Source organism: Anarhichas minor, unplaced genomic scaffold, assembly GCF_050575085.1.
Source record: "Anarhichas minor isolate MPS153535 unplaced genomic scaffold, ASM5057508v1 ptg000136l, whole genome shotgun sequence".
In the NCBI taxonomy this organism is placed as follows: domain Eukaryota; kingdom Metazoa; phylum Chordata; class Actinopteri; order Perciformes; family Anarhichadidae; genus Anarhichas; species Anarhichas minor.
Window position 1 is genome coordinate 22,739,056 of NW_027466582.1, and position 13,445 is coordinate 22,752,500.

Sequence of the window (13,445 nt, forward strand, 5' to 3'; positions counted from 1 at the left end):
ATTTTGACTGTCACTAAATCCACTTTTTTTTTTTCTTCCAAGCCTTAAACGTATTTTAAGAGCATAAAAGGCTAAGAATGTACCGTGAACCAATAAAGGTGTGTAAGAATCAGTTTCTATCGAAAACATCATGAAACAATGAAATCAACTGCCCTAAGCCAGTTTTTTGAAACTATGTTTACTTTCACAAAATCCACTTTTGGCCTCTTTCAAGCCTGAAACGTATTTTAAGAACATAAAAGGCTACATCAAATCAGTAAAGGTGGGTACGCATCAGGTTCTAATGAAAACATCATGAAACAATGAAATCAACTGCCCTGAGCCAGTTTTTTAAAGAACATCCTTGAAACGATGTTGACTTTCACAAAATCCACTTTTGGCCTCTTCCAAGCCTGAAACGTATTTTAAGAGCATAAAAGGCTGAGAATGTACCGTAAACCAGTAAAGGTGGGTAAGCAGGTTGTAATGAAAACATCATGAAAGAGTGAAATCCACTGCCCTAAGCCAGTTTTTTGAAACTATGTTTACTTTCACAAAATCCACTTTTGGCCTCTTCCAAGCCTGAAACGTATTTTAAGAGCATAAAAGGCTAAGAATGTACCGTGAACCAGTAAAGGTGTGTAAGAATCAGGTTCTAATGAAAACATCATGAAACTGAACTGCCCTGAGCCAGTTTTTTAAAGAAAACCTTTGAATGTATTTTGACTGTCACTAAATCCACTTTTTTTTTTTCTTCCAAGCCTTAAACGTATTTTAAGAGCATAAAAGGCTAAGAATGTACCGTGAACCAATAAAGGTGTGTAGGAATCAGTTTCTATCGAAAACATCATGAAACAGTGAAATCAACTGCCCTAAGCCAGTTTTTTGAAACTATGTTGACTTTCACAAAATCCACTTTTGGCCTCTTCCAAGCCTGAAACGTATTTTAAGAGCATAAAAGGCTGAGAATGTACCGTAAACCAGTAAAGGTGGGTAAGCAGGTTGTAATGAAAACATCATGAAACAGTGAAATCCACTGCCCTAAGCCAGTTTTTTGAAACTATGTTTACTTTCACAAAATCCACTTTTGGCCTCTTCCAAGCCTGAAACGTATTTTAAGAGCATAAAAGGCTAAGAATGTACCGTGAACCAGTAAAGGTGTGTAAGAATCAGGTTCTAATGAAAACATCATGAAACTGAACTGCTCTGAGCCAGTTTTTTGAAGAAAACCTTTGAATGTATTTTGACTGTCACTAAATCCACTTTTTTTTTTTCTTCCAAGCCTTAAACGTATTTTAAGAGCAGAAAAGGCTGAGAATGTACCGTAAACCAGTAAAGGTGGGTAAGAATCAGTTTCTATCGAAAACATCATTAAACAGTGAAATCAACTGCCCTAAGCCAGTTTTTTGAAACTATGTTTACTTTCACAAAATTCACTTTTGGCCTCTTCCAAGCCTGAAACGTATTTTAAGAACATAAAAGGCTACATCAAATCAGTAAAGGTGGGTACGCATCAGGTTCTAATGAAAACATCATGAAACAATGAAATCAACTGCCCTGAGCCAGTTTTTTAAAGAACATCCTTGAAACGATGTTGACTTTCACAAAATCCACTTTTGGCCTCTTCCAAGCCTGAAACGTATTTTAAGAGCATAAAAGGCTGAGAATGTACCGTAAACCAGTAAAGGTGGGTAAGCAGGTTGTAATGAAAACATCATGAAACAGTGAAATCCACTGCCCTAAGCCAGTTTTTTGAAACTATGTTTTCTTTCACAAAATCCACTTTTGGCCTCTTCCAAGCCTGAAACGTATTTTAAGAGCATAAAAGGCTAAGAATGTACCGTGAACCAGTAAAGGTGTGTAAGAATCAGGTTCTAATGAAAACATCATGAAACTGAACTGCCCTGAGCCAGTTTTTTGAAGAAAACCTTTGAATGTATTTTGACTGTCACTAAATCCACTTTTTTTTTTTCTTCCAAGCCTTAAACGTATTTTAAGAGCATAAAAGGCTAAGAATGTACCGTGAACCAATAAAGGTGTGTAAGAATCAGTTTCTATCGAAAACATCATGAAACAATGAAATCAACTGCCCTAAGCCAGTTTTTTGAAACTATGTTTACTTTCACAGAATCCACTTTTGGCCTCTTTCAAGCCTGAAACGTATTTTAAGAACATAAAAGGCTGAAAATGTACCGTAAACCAGTAAAGGTGGGTAAGCAGGTTGTAATGAAAACATCATGAAACAGTGAAATCAACTGACCTGAGCCAGTTTTATGAAACTATGTTTACTTTCACAAAATCCACTTTTTTGAAGAAAATCTTTGAAACTGTGTTGACTTTCAGAAAATCCACTTTTGGCCTCTTCCAAGTCTGAAATGTATTTTAAGAGCAGAAAAGGCTAAGAATGTACCGTAAACCAATAAAGGTGTGTAAGAATCAGTTTCTATCGAAAACATCATGAAACAGTGAAATCAACTGCCCTAAGCCAGTTTTTTGAAACTATGTTGACTTTCAGAAAATGCACTTTTGGCCTCTTCCAAGCCTGAAACGTATTTTAAGAGCATAAAAGGCTGAGAATGTACCGTAAACCAGTAACGGTGGGTAATCATCAGGTTCTAATGAAAACATCATGAAACTGAACTGCCCTGAGCCAGTTTTTTGAAGAAAACCTTTGAAAGTATTTTGACTTTCACAAAATCCACTTTTGTTGAAGAAAATCTTTGAAACTATATTGACTGTCACAAAATCCACTTTTGTTTTCCTTCCAAGCCTGAAACGTATTTTCAGAGCATAAAAGGCTAAGAATGTACCGTAAACCAATAAAGGTGTGTAAGAATCAGTTTCTATCGAAAACATCATGAAACAGTGAAATCAACTGCCCTGAGCCAGTTTTCTGAAACTATGTTGACTTTCACAAAATCCACTTTTAGCCTCTTCCAAGCCTGAAACGTATTTTAAGAGCATAAAAGGCTGAGAATGTACCGTAAACCAGTGGAGGTGGGTAATCATCAGGTTCTAATGAAAACATCATGAAACTGAACTGCCCTGAGCCAGTTTTTTGAAGAAAACCTTTGAATGTATTTTGACTGTCACAAAATCCACTTTTGGCCTCTTCCAAGCCTGAAACGTATTTTAAGAGCATAAAAGGCTAAGAATGTACCGTGAACCAGTAAAGGTGTGTAAGAATCAGGTTCTAATGAAAACATCATGAAACTGAACTGCCCTGAGCCAGTTTTTTGAAGAAAACCTTTGAATGTATTTTGACTGTCACTAAATCCACTTTTTTTTTTTCTTCCAAGCCTTAAACGTATTTTAAGAGCATAAAAGGCTAAGAATGTACCGTGAACCAATAAAGGTGTGTAAGAATCAGTTTCTATCGAAAACATCATGAAACAATGAAATCAACTGCCCTAAGCCAGTTTTTTGAAACTATGTTTACTTTCACAAAATCCACTTTTGGCCTCTTTCAAGCCTGAAACGTATTTTAAGAACATAAAAGGCTACATCAAATCAGTAAAGGTGGGTACGCATCAGGTTCTAATGAAAACATCATGAAACAATGAAATCAACTGCCCTGAGCCAGTTTTTTAAAGAACATCCTTGAAACGATGTTGACTTTCACAAAATCCACTTTTGGCCTCTTTCAAGCCTGAAACGTATTTTAACAACATAAAAGGCTACATTAAACCAGTAAAGGTAGGTACGCATCAGGTTCTAATGAAAACATCATGAAACAATGAAATCAACTGCCCTGAGCCAGTGTTTTGAAGAACATCCTTGAAACTATGTTTACTTTCACAAAATCCACTTTTGGCCTTTTCCAAGCCTGAAACGTATTTTAAGAGCAGAAAAGGCTGAGAATGTACCGTGAACCAGTAACGGTGGGTAAGAATCAGTTTCTATCGAAAACATCATGAAACAGTGAAATCAACTGCCCTAAGCCAGTTTTTTGAAACTATGTTGAATTTCAGAAAATGCACTTTTGGCCTCTTCCAAGCCTGGAACGTATTTTAAGAGCATAAAAGGCTGAGAATGTACCGTAAACCAGTAATGGTGGGTAAGCAGGTTGTAATGAAAATATCATGAAAGAGTGAAATCCACTGCCCTAAGCCAGTTTTTTGAAACTATGTTTACTTTCACAAAATCCACTTTTGGCCTCTTCCAAGCCTGAAATGTATTTTAAGAGCATAAAAGGCTAAGAATGTACCGTGAACCAATAAAGGTGTGTAAGAATCAGTTTCTATCAAAAACATCATGAAACAATGAAATCAACTGCCCTAAGCCAGTTTTTTGAAACTATGTTTACTTTCACAAAATCCACTTTTGGCCTCTTTCAAGCCTGAAACGTATTTTAAGAACATAAAAGGCTGAAAATGTACCGTAAACCATTAAAGGTGGGTAAGCAGGTTGTAATGAAAACATCATGAAACAGTGAAATCAACTGACCTGAGCCAGTTTTTTGAAACTATGTTTACTTTCACAAAATCCACTTTTTTGAAGAAAATCTTTGAAACTGTGTTGACTTTCAGAAAATCCACTTTTGGCCTCTTCCGAGTCTGAAATGTATTTTAAGAGCAGAAAAGGCTAAGAATGTACCGTAAACCAATAAAGGTGTGTAAGAATCAGTTTCTATCGAAAACATCATGAAACAGTGAAATCAACTGCCCTAAGCCAGTTTTTTGAAACTATGTTGACTTTCAGAAAATGCACTTTTGGCCTCTTCCAAGCCTGAAACGTATTTTAAGAGCATAAAAGGCTGAGAATATACCGTAAACCAGTAAAGGTGGGTAAGCAGGTTGTAATGAAAACATCATGAAACAGTGAAATCAACTGCCCTGAGCCAGTTTTCTGAAACTATGTTGACTTTCACAAAATCCACTTTTGGCCTCTTTCAAGCCTGAAACGTATTTTAAGAACATAAAAGGCTACATCAAATCAGTAAAGGTGGGTACGCATCAGGTTCTAATGAAAACATCATGAAACAATGAAATCAACTGCCCTGAGCCAGTTTTTTAAAGAACATCCTTGAAACGATGTTGACTTTCACAAAATCCACTTTTGGCCTCTTTCAAGCCTGAAACGTATTTTAACAACATAAAAGGCTACATTAAACCAGTAACGGTAGGTACGCATCAGGTTCTAATGAAAACATCATGAAACAATGAAATCAACTGCCCTGAGCCAGTGTTTTGAAGAACATCCTTGAAACTATGTTTACTTTCACAAAATCCACTTTTGGCCTTTTCCAAGCCTGAAACGTATTTTAAGAGCAGAAAAGGCTGAGAATGTACCGTGAACCAGTAACGGTGGGTAAGAATCAGTTTCTATCGAAAACATCATGAAACAGTGAAATCAACTGCCCTAAGCCAGTTTTTTGAAACTATGTTGAATTTCAGAAAATGCACTTTTGGCCTCTTCCAAGCCTGGAACGTATTTTAAGAGCATAAAAGGCTGAGAATGTACCGTAAACCAGTAATGGTGGGTAAGCAGGTTGTAATGAAAATATCATGAAAGAGTGAAATCCACTGCCCTAAGCCAGTTTTTTGAAACTATGTTTACTTTCACAAAATCCACTTTTGGCCTCTTCCAAGCCTGAAACGTATTTTAAGAGCATAAAAGGCTAAGAATGTACCGTGAACCAATAAAGGTGTGTAAGAATCAGTTTCTATCAAAAACATCATGAAACAATGAAATCAACTGCCCTAAGCCAGTTTTTTGAAACTATGTTTACTTTCACAAAATCCACTTTTGGCCTCTTTCAAGCCTGAAACGTATTTTAAGAACATAAAAGGCTGAAAATGTACCGTAAACCATTAAAGGTGGGTAAGCAGGTTGTAATGAAAACATCATGAAACAGTGAAATCAACTGACCTGAGCCAGTTTTTTGAAACTATGTTTACTTTCACAAAATCCACTTTTTTGAAGAAAATCTTTGAAACTGTGTTGACTTTCAGAAAATCCACTTTTGGCCTCTTCCGAGTCTGAAATGTATTTTAAGAGCAGAAAAGGCTAAGAATGTACCGTAAACCAATAAAGGTGTGTAAGAATCAGTTTCTATCGAAAACATCATGAAACAGTGAAATCAACTGCCCTAAGCCAGTTTTTTGAAACTATGTTGACTTTCAGAAAATGCACTTTTGGCCTCTTCCAAGCCTGAAACGTATTTTAAGAGCATAAAAGGCTGAGAATATACCGTAAACCAGTAAAGGTGGGTAAGCAGGTTGTAATGAAAACATCATGAAACAGTGAAATCAACTGCCCTGAGCCAGTTTTCTGAAACTATGTTGACTTTCACAAAATCCACTTTTGGCCTCTTTCAAGCCTGAAACGTATTTTAACAACATAAAAGGCTACATTAAACCAGTAAAGGTGGGTACGCATCAGGTTCTAATGAAAACATCATGAAACAATGAAATCAACTGCCCTGAGCCAGTTTTTTGAAGAACATCCTTGAAACTATGTTGACTTTCACAAAATCCACTTTTGGCCTCTTCCAAGCCTGAAACGTATTTTAAGAGCATAAAAGGCTGAGAATGTACCGTAAACCAGTAAAGGTGGGTAAGCAGGTTGTAATGAAAACATCATGAAAGAGTGAAATCCACTGCCCTAAGCCAGTTTTTTGAAACTATGTTTACTTTCACAAAATCCACTTTTGGCCTCTTCCAAGCCTGAAACGTATTTTAAGAGCATAAAAGGCTAAGAATGTACCGTGAACCAGTAAAGGTGTGTAAGAATCAGGTTCTAATGAAAACATCATGAAACTGAACTGCCCTGAGCCAGTTTTTTGAAGAAAACCTTTGAATGTATTTTGACTGTCACTAAATCCACTTTTTTTTTTTCTTCCAAGCCTTAAATGTATTTTAAGAGCATAAAAGGCTAAGAATGTACCGTGAACCAATAAAGGTGTGTAAGAATCAGTTTCTATCGAAAACATCATGAAACAGTGAAATCAACTGCCCTAAGCCAGTTTTTTGAAACTATGTTTACTTTCACAAAATCCACTTTTGGCCTCTTCCAAGCCTGAAACGTATTTTAAGAGCATAAAAGGCTAAGAATGTACCGTGAACCAGTAAAGGTGTGTAAGAATCAGGTTCTAATGAAAACATCATGAAACTGAACTGCCCTGAGCCAGTTTTTTGAAGAAAACCTTTGAATGTATTTTGACTGTCACTAAATCCACTTTTTTTTTTTCTTCCAAGCCTTAAATGTATTTTAAGAGCATGAAAGGCTAAGAATGTACCGTGAACCAATAAAGGTGTGTAAGAATCAGTTTCTATCGAAAACATCATGAAACAGTGAAATCAACTGCCCTAAGCCAGTTTTTTGAAACTCTGTTTACTTTCACAAAATCCACTTTTAGCCTCTTTCAAGCCTGAAACGTATTTTAAGAACATAAAAGGCTACATCAAACCAGTAAAGGTGGGTACGCATCAGGTTCTAATGAAAACATCATGAAACAATGAAATCAACTGCCCTGAGCTAGTTTTTTAAAGAACATCCTTGAAACGATGTTGACTTTCACAAAATCCACTTTTGGCCTCTTCCAAGCCTGAAACGTATTTTAAGAGCAGAAAAGGCTGAGAATGTACCGTAAACCAGTAAAGGTGGGTAAGAATCAGTTTCTATCGAAAACATCATTAAACAGTGAAATCAACTGCCCTAAGCCAGTTTTTTGAAACTATGTTGACTTTCACAAAATCCACTTTTGGCCTCTTCCAAGCCTGAAACGTATTTTAAGAGCATAAAAGGCTGAGAATGTACCGTAAACCAGTAAAGGTGGGTAAGCAGGTTGTAATGAAAACATCATGAAACAGTGAAATCCACTGCCCTAAGCCAGTTTTTTGAAACTATGTTTAATTTCACAAAATCCACTTTTGGCCTCTTCCAAGCCTGAAACGTATTTTAAGAGCATAAAAGGCTAAGAATGTACCGTGAACCAGTAAAGGTGTGTAAGAATCAGGTTCTAATGAAAACATCATGAAACTGAACTGCCCTGAGCCAGTTTTTTGAAGAAAACCTTTGAATGTATTTTGACTGTCACTAAATCCACTTTTTTTTTTTCTTCCAAGCCTTAAACGTATTTTAAGAGCATAAAAGGCTAAGAATGTACCGTGAACCAATAAAGGTGTGTAAGAATCAGTTTCTATCGAAAACATCATGAAACAATGAAATCAACTGCCCTAAGCCAGTTTTTTGAAACTATGTTTACTTTCACAAAATCCACTTTTGGCCTCTTTCAAGCCTGAAACGTATTTTAAGAACATAAAAGGCTGAAAATGTACCGTAAACCATTAAAGGTGGGTAAGCAGGTTGTAATGAAAACATCATGAAACAGTGAAATCAACTGACCTGAGCCAGTTTTTTGAAACTATGTTTACTTTCACAAAATCCACTTTTTTGAAGAAAATCTTTGAAACTGTGTTGACTTTCAGAAAATCCACTTTTGGCCTCTTCCGAGTCTGAAATGTATTTTAAGAGCAGAAAAGGCTAAGAATGTACCGTAAACCAATAAAGGTGTGTAAGAATCAGTTTCTATCGAAAACATCATGAAACAGTGAAATCAACTGCCCTAAGCCAGTTTTTTGAAACTATGTTGACTTTCAGAAAATGCACTTTTGGCCTCTTCCAAGCCTGAAACGTATTTTAAGAGCATAAAAGGCTGAGAATATACCGTAAACCAGTAAAGGTGGGTAAGCAGGTTGTAATGAAAACATCATGAAACAGTGAAATCAACTGCCCTGAGCCAGTTTTCTGAAACTATGTTGACTTTCACAAAATCCACTTTTGGCCTCTTTCAAGCCTGAAACGTATTTTAACAACATAAAAGGCTACATTAAACCAGTAAAGGTGGGTACGCATCAGGTTCTAATGAAAACATCATGAAACAATGAAATCAACTGCCCTGAGCCAGTTTTTTGAAGAACATCCTTGAAACTATGTTGACTTTCACAAAATCCACTTTTGGCCTCTTCCAAGCCTGAAACGTATTTTAAGAGCATAAAAGGCTGAGAATGTACCGTAAACCAGTAAAGGTGGGTAAGCAGGTTGTAATGAAAACATCATGAAAGAGTGAAATCCACTGCCCTAAGCCAGTTTTTTGAAACTATGTTTACTTTCACAAAATCCACTTTTGGCCTCTTCCAAGCCTGAAACGTATTTTAAGAGCATAAAAGGCTAAGAATGTACCGTGAACCAGTAAAGGTGTGTAAGAATCAGGTTCTAATGAAAACATCATGAAACTGAACTGCCCTGAGCCAGTTTTTTGAAGAAAACCTTTGAATGTATTTTGACTGTCACTAAATCCACTTTTTTTTTTTCTTCCAAGCCTTAAACGTATTTTAAGAGCATAAAAGGCTAAGAATGTACCGTGAACCAATAAAGGTGTGTAAGAATCAGTTTCTATCGAAAACATCATGAAACAGTGAAATCAACTGCCCTAAGCCAGTTTTTTGAAACTCTGTTTACTTTCACAAAATCCACTTTTAGCCTCTTTCAAGCCTGAAACGTATTTTAAGAACATAAAAGGCTACATCAAACCAGTAAAGGTGGGTACGCATCAGGTTCTAATGAAAACATCATGAAACAATGAAATCAACTGCCCTGAGCTAGTTTTTTAAAGAACATCCTTGAAACGATGTTGACTTTCACAAAATCCACTTTTGGCCTCTTCCAAGCCTGAAACGTATTTTAAGAGCAGAAAAGGCTGAGAATGTACCGTAAACCAGTAAAGGTGGGTAAGAATCAGTTTCTATCGAAAACATCATGAAACAGTGAAATCAACTGCCCTAAGCCAGTTTTTTGAAACTATGTTTACTTTCACAAAATCCACTTTTGGCCTATTTCAAGCCTGAAACGTATTTTAAGAACATAAAAGGCTACATCAAATCAGTAAAGGTGGGTACGCATCAGGTTCTAATGAAAACATCATGAAACAATGAAATCAACTGCCCTGAGCCAGTTTTTTAAAGAACATCCTTGAAACGATGTTGACTTTCACAAAATCCACTTTTGGCCTCTTTCAAGCCTGAAACGTATTTTAACAACATAAAAGGCTACATTAAACCAGTAAAGGTAGGTACGCATCAGGTTCTAATGAAAACATCATGAAACAATGAAATCAACTGCCCTGAGCCAGTGTTTTGAAGAACATCGTTGAAACTATGTTTACTTTCACAAAATCCACTTTTGGCCTTTTCCAAGCCTGAAACGTATTTTAAGAGCAGAAAAGGCTGAGAATGTACCGTGAACCAGTAACGGTGGGTAAGAATCAGTTTCTATCGAAAACATCATGAAACAGTGAAATCAACTGCCCTAAGCCAGTTTTTTGAAACTATGTTTACTTTCACAAAATCCACTTTTGGCCTCTTCCAAGCCTGAAATGTATTTTAAGAGCATAAAAGGCTAAGAATGTACCGTGAACCAATAAAGGTGTGTAAGAATCAGTTTCTATCAAAAACATCATGAAACAATGAAATCAACTGCCCTAAGCCAGTTTTTTGAAACTATGTTTACTTTCACAAAATCCACTTTTGGCCTCTTTCAAGCCTGAAACGTATTTTAAGAACATAAAAGGCTGAAAATGTACCGTCAACCATTAAAGGTGGGTAAGAATCAGTTTCTATCGAAAACATCATGAAACAGTGAAATCAACTGCCCTAAGCCAGTTTTTTGAAACTATGTTTACTTTCACAAAATCCACTTTTGGCCTTTTCCAAGCCTGAAACGTATTTTAAGAGCAGAAAAGGCTGAGAATGTACCGTAAACCAGTAAAGGTGGGTAAGCAGGTTGTAATGAAAACATCATGAAAGAGTGAAATCAACTGCCCTGAGCCAGTTTTTTGAAGAAAATCTTTGAAACTATGTTTTTTTCACAAAATCCACTTTTGGCCTCTTCCAAGCCTGCAACGTATTTTAAGAGCAGAAAAGGCTGAGAATGTACCGTAAACCAGTAAAGGTGGGTGAGCAGGTTGTAATGAAAACATCATTAAACAGTGAAATCAACTGCCCTGAGCCAGTTTTCTGAAACTATGTTGACTTTCACAAAATCCACTTTTGGCCTCTTTCAAGCCTGAAACGTATTTTAAGAACATAAAAGGCTACATTAAACCAGTAAAGGTAGGTACGCATCAGGTTGTAATGAAAACATCATGAAAAAGTGAAATCAACTGCCCTGAGCCAGTTTTTTGAAGAAAATCTTTGAAACTATGTTTACTTTCACAAAATCCACTTTTGGCCTCTTCCAAGCCTGAAACGTATTTTAACAACATAAAAGGCTACATTAAACCAGTAAAGGTAGGTACGCATCAGGTTCTAATGAAAACATCATGAAACAATGAAATCAACTGCCCTGAGCCAGTTTTTTAAAGAACATCCTTGAAACTATGTTGACTTTCAAAAAATCCGCTTTTGGCCTCTTCCAAGCCTGAAACGTATTTTAAGAGCATAAAAGGCTAAGAATGTACCGTGAACCAATAAAGGTGTGTAAGAATCAGTTTCTATCGAAAACATCATGAAACAGTGAAATCAACTGCCCTAAGCCAGTTTTTTGAAACTATGTTTACTTTCACAAAATCCACTTTTGGCCTCTTCCAAGCCTCAAACGTATTTTAAGAGCAGAAAAGGCTGAGAATGTACCGTCAACCAGTAAAGGTGGGTAAGAATCAGTTTCTATCGAAAACATCATGAAACAGTGAAATCAACTGCCCTGAGCCAGTTTTCTGAAACTATGTTGACTTTCACAAAATCCACTTTTGGCCACTTCCAAGCCTCAAACGTATTTTAAGAGCAGAAAAGGCTGAGAATATACCGTAAACAGTAAAGGTGGGTAATCATCAGGTTCTAATGAAAACATCATGAAACTGAACTGCCCTGAGCCAGTTTTTTGAAGAACATCCTTGAAACTATGTTTACTTTCACAAAATCCACTTTTAGCCTTTTCCAAGCCTGAAACGTATTTTAAGAGCAGAAAAGGCTGAGAATATACCGTAAACCAGTAAAGGTGGGTGAGCAGGTTGTAATGAAAACATCATGAAACAGTGAAATCAACTGCCCTGAGCCAGTTTTCTGAAACTATGTTGACTTTCACAAAATCCACTTTTGGCCTCTTCCAAGCCTCAAACGTATTTTAAGAGCAGAAAAGGCTGAGAATATACCGTAAACCAGTAAAGGTGGGTAATCATCAGGTTCTAATGAAAACATCATGAAACTGAACTGCCCTGAGCCAGTTTTTTGAAGAACACCCTTGAAACTATGTTTACTTTCACAAAATCCACTTTTGGCCTTTTCCAAGCCTGAAACGTATTTTAAGAGCAGAAAAGGCTGAGAATATACCGTAAACCGGTAAAGGTGGGTGAGCAGGTTGTAATGAAAACATCATGAAACAGTGAAATCAACTGCCCTGAGCCAGTTTTCTGAAACTATGTTGACTTTCACAAAATCCACTTTTGGCCTCTTTCAAGCCTGAAACGTATTTTAACAACATAAAAGGCTACATTAAACCAGTAAAGGTGGGTACGCATCAGGTTCTAATGAAAACATCATGAAACAATGAAATCAACTGCCCTGAGCTAGTGTTTTGAAGAACATCCTTGAAACTATGTTTACTTTCACAAAATCCACTTTTGGCCTCTTCCAAGCCTGAAACGTATTTTAAGAGCAGAAAAGGCTGAGAATGTACCGTAAACCAGTAAAGGTGGGTAAGAATCAGTTTCTATCGAAAACATCATGAAACAGTGAAATCAACTGCCCTAAGCCAGTTTTTTGAAACTATGTTTACTTTCACAAAATCCACTTTTGGCCTCTTCCAAGCCTGAAACGTATTTTAAGAGCATCAAAGGCTGAGAATGTACCGTAAACCAGTAAAGGTGGGTAAGCAGGTTGTAATGAAAACATCATGAATCAGTGACATCAACTGCCCTGAGCCAGTTTTTGGAAACTGTTTACTTTCACAAAATCCACTTTTGGCCTCTTCCAAGCTTGAAACGTATTTTAGGAGCATAAAAGGCTGAGAATGTACCGTAAACCAGTAAAGGTGGGTAAGCAGGTTGTAATGAAAACATCATGAAACAGTGAAATCAACTGACCTGAGCCAGTTTTTTGAAACTATGTTGACTTTCACAAAATCCACTTTTGGCCTCTTCCAAGCCTGAAACGTATTTTAAGAGCATAAAAGGCTGAGAATGTACCGTAAACCAGTAAAGGTGGGTTAGCAGGTTGTAATGAAAACATCATGAAACAGTGAAATCAACTGACCTGAGCCAGTTTTTTGAAACTACAGTATGTTGACTTTCACAAAATCCACTTTTGGCCTCTTCCAAGCCTGAAACGTATTTTAAGAGCATGAAAGGCTGAGAATGTACCGTAAACCAGTAAAGGTGGGTAAGCAGGTTGTAATGAAAACATCATGAAAAAGTGAAATCAACTGACCTGAGCCAGTTTTTTGAAACTACAGTATGTTGACTTTCACAA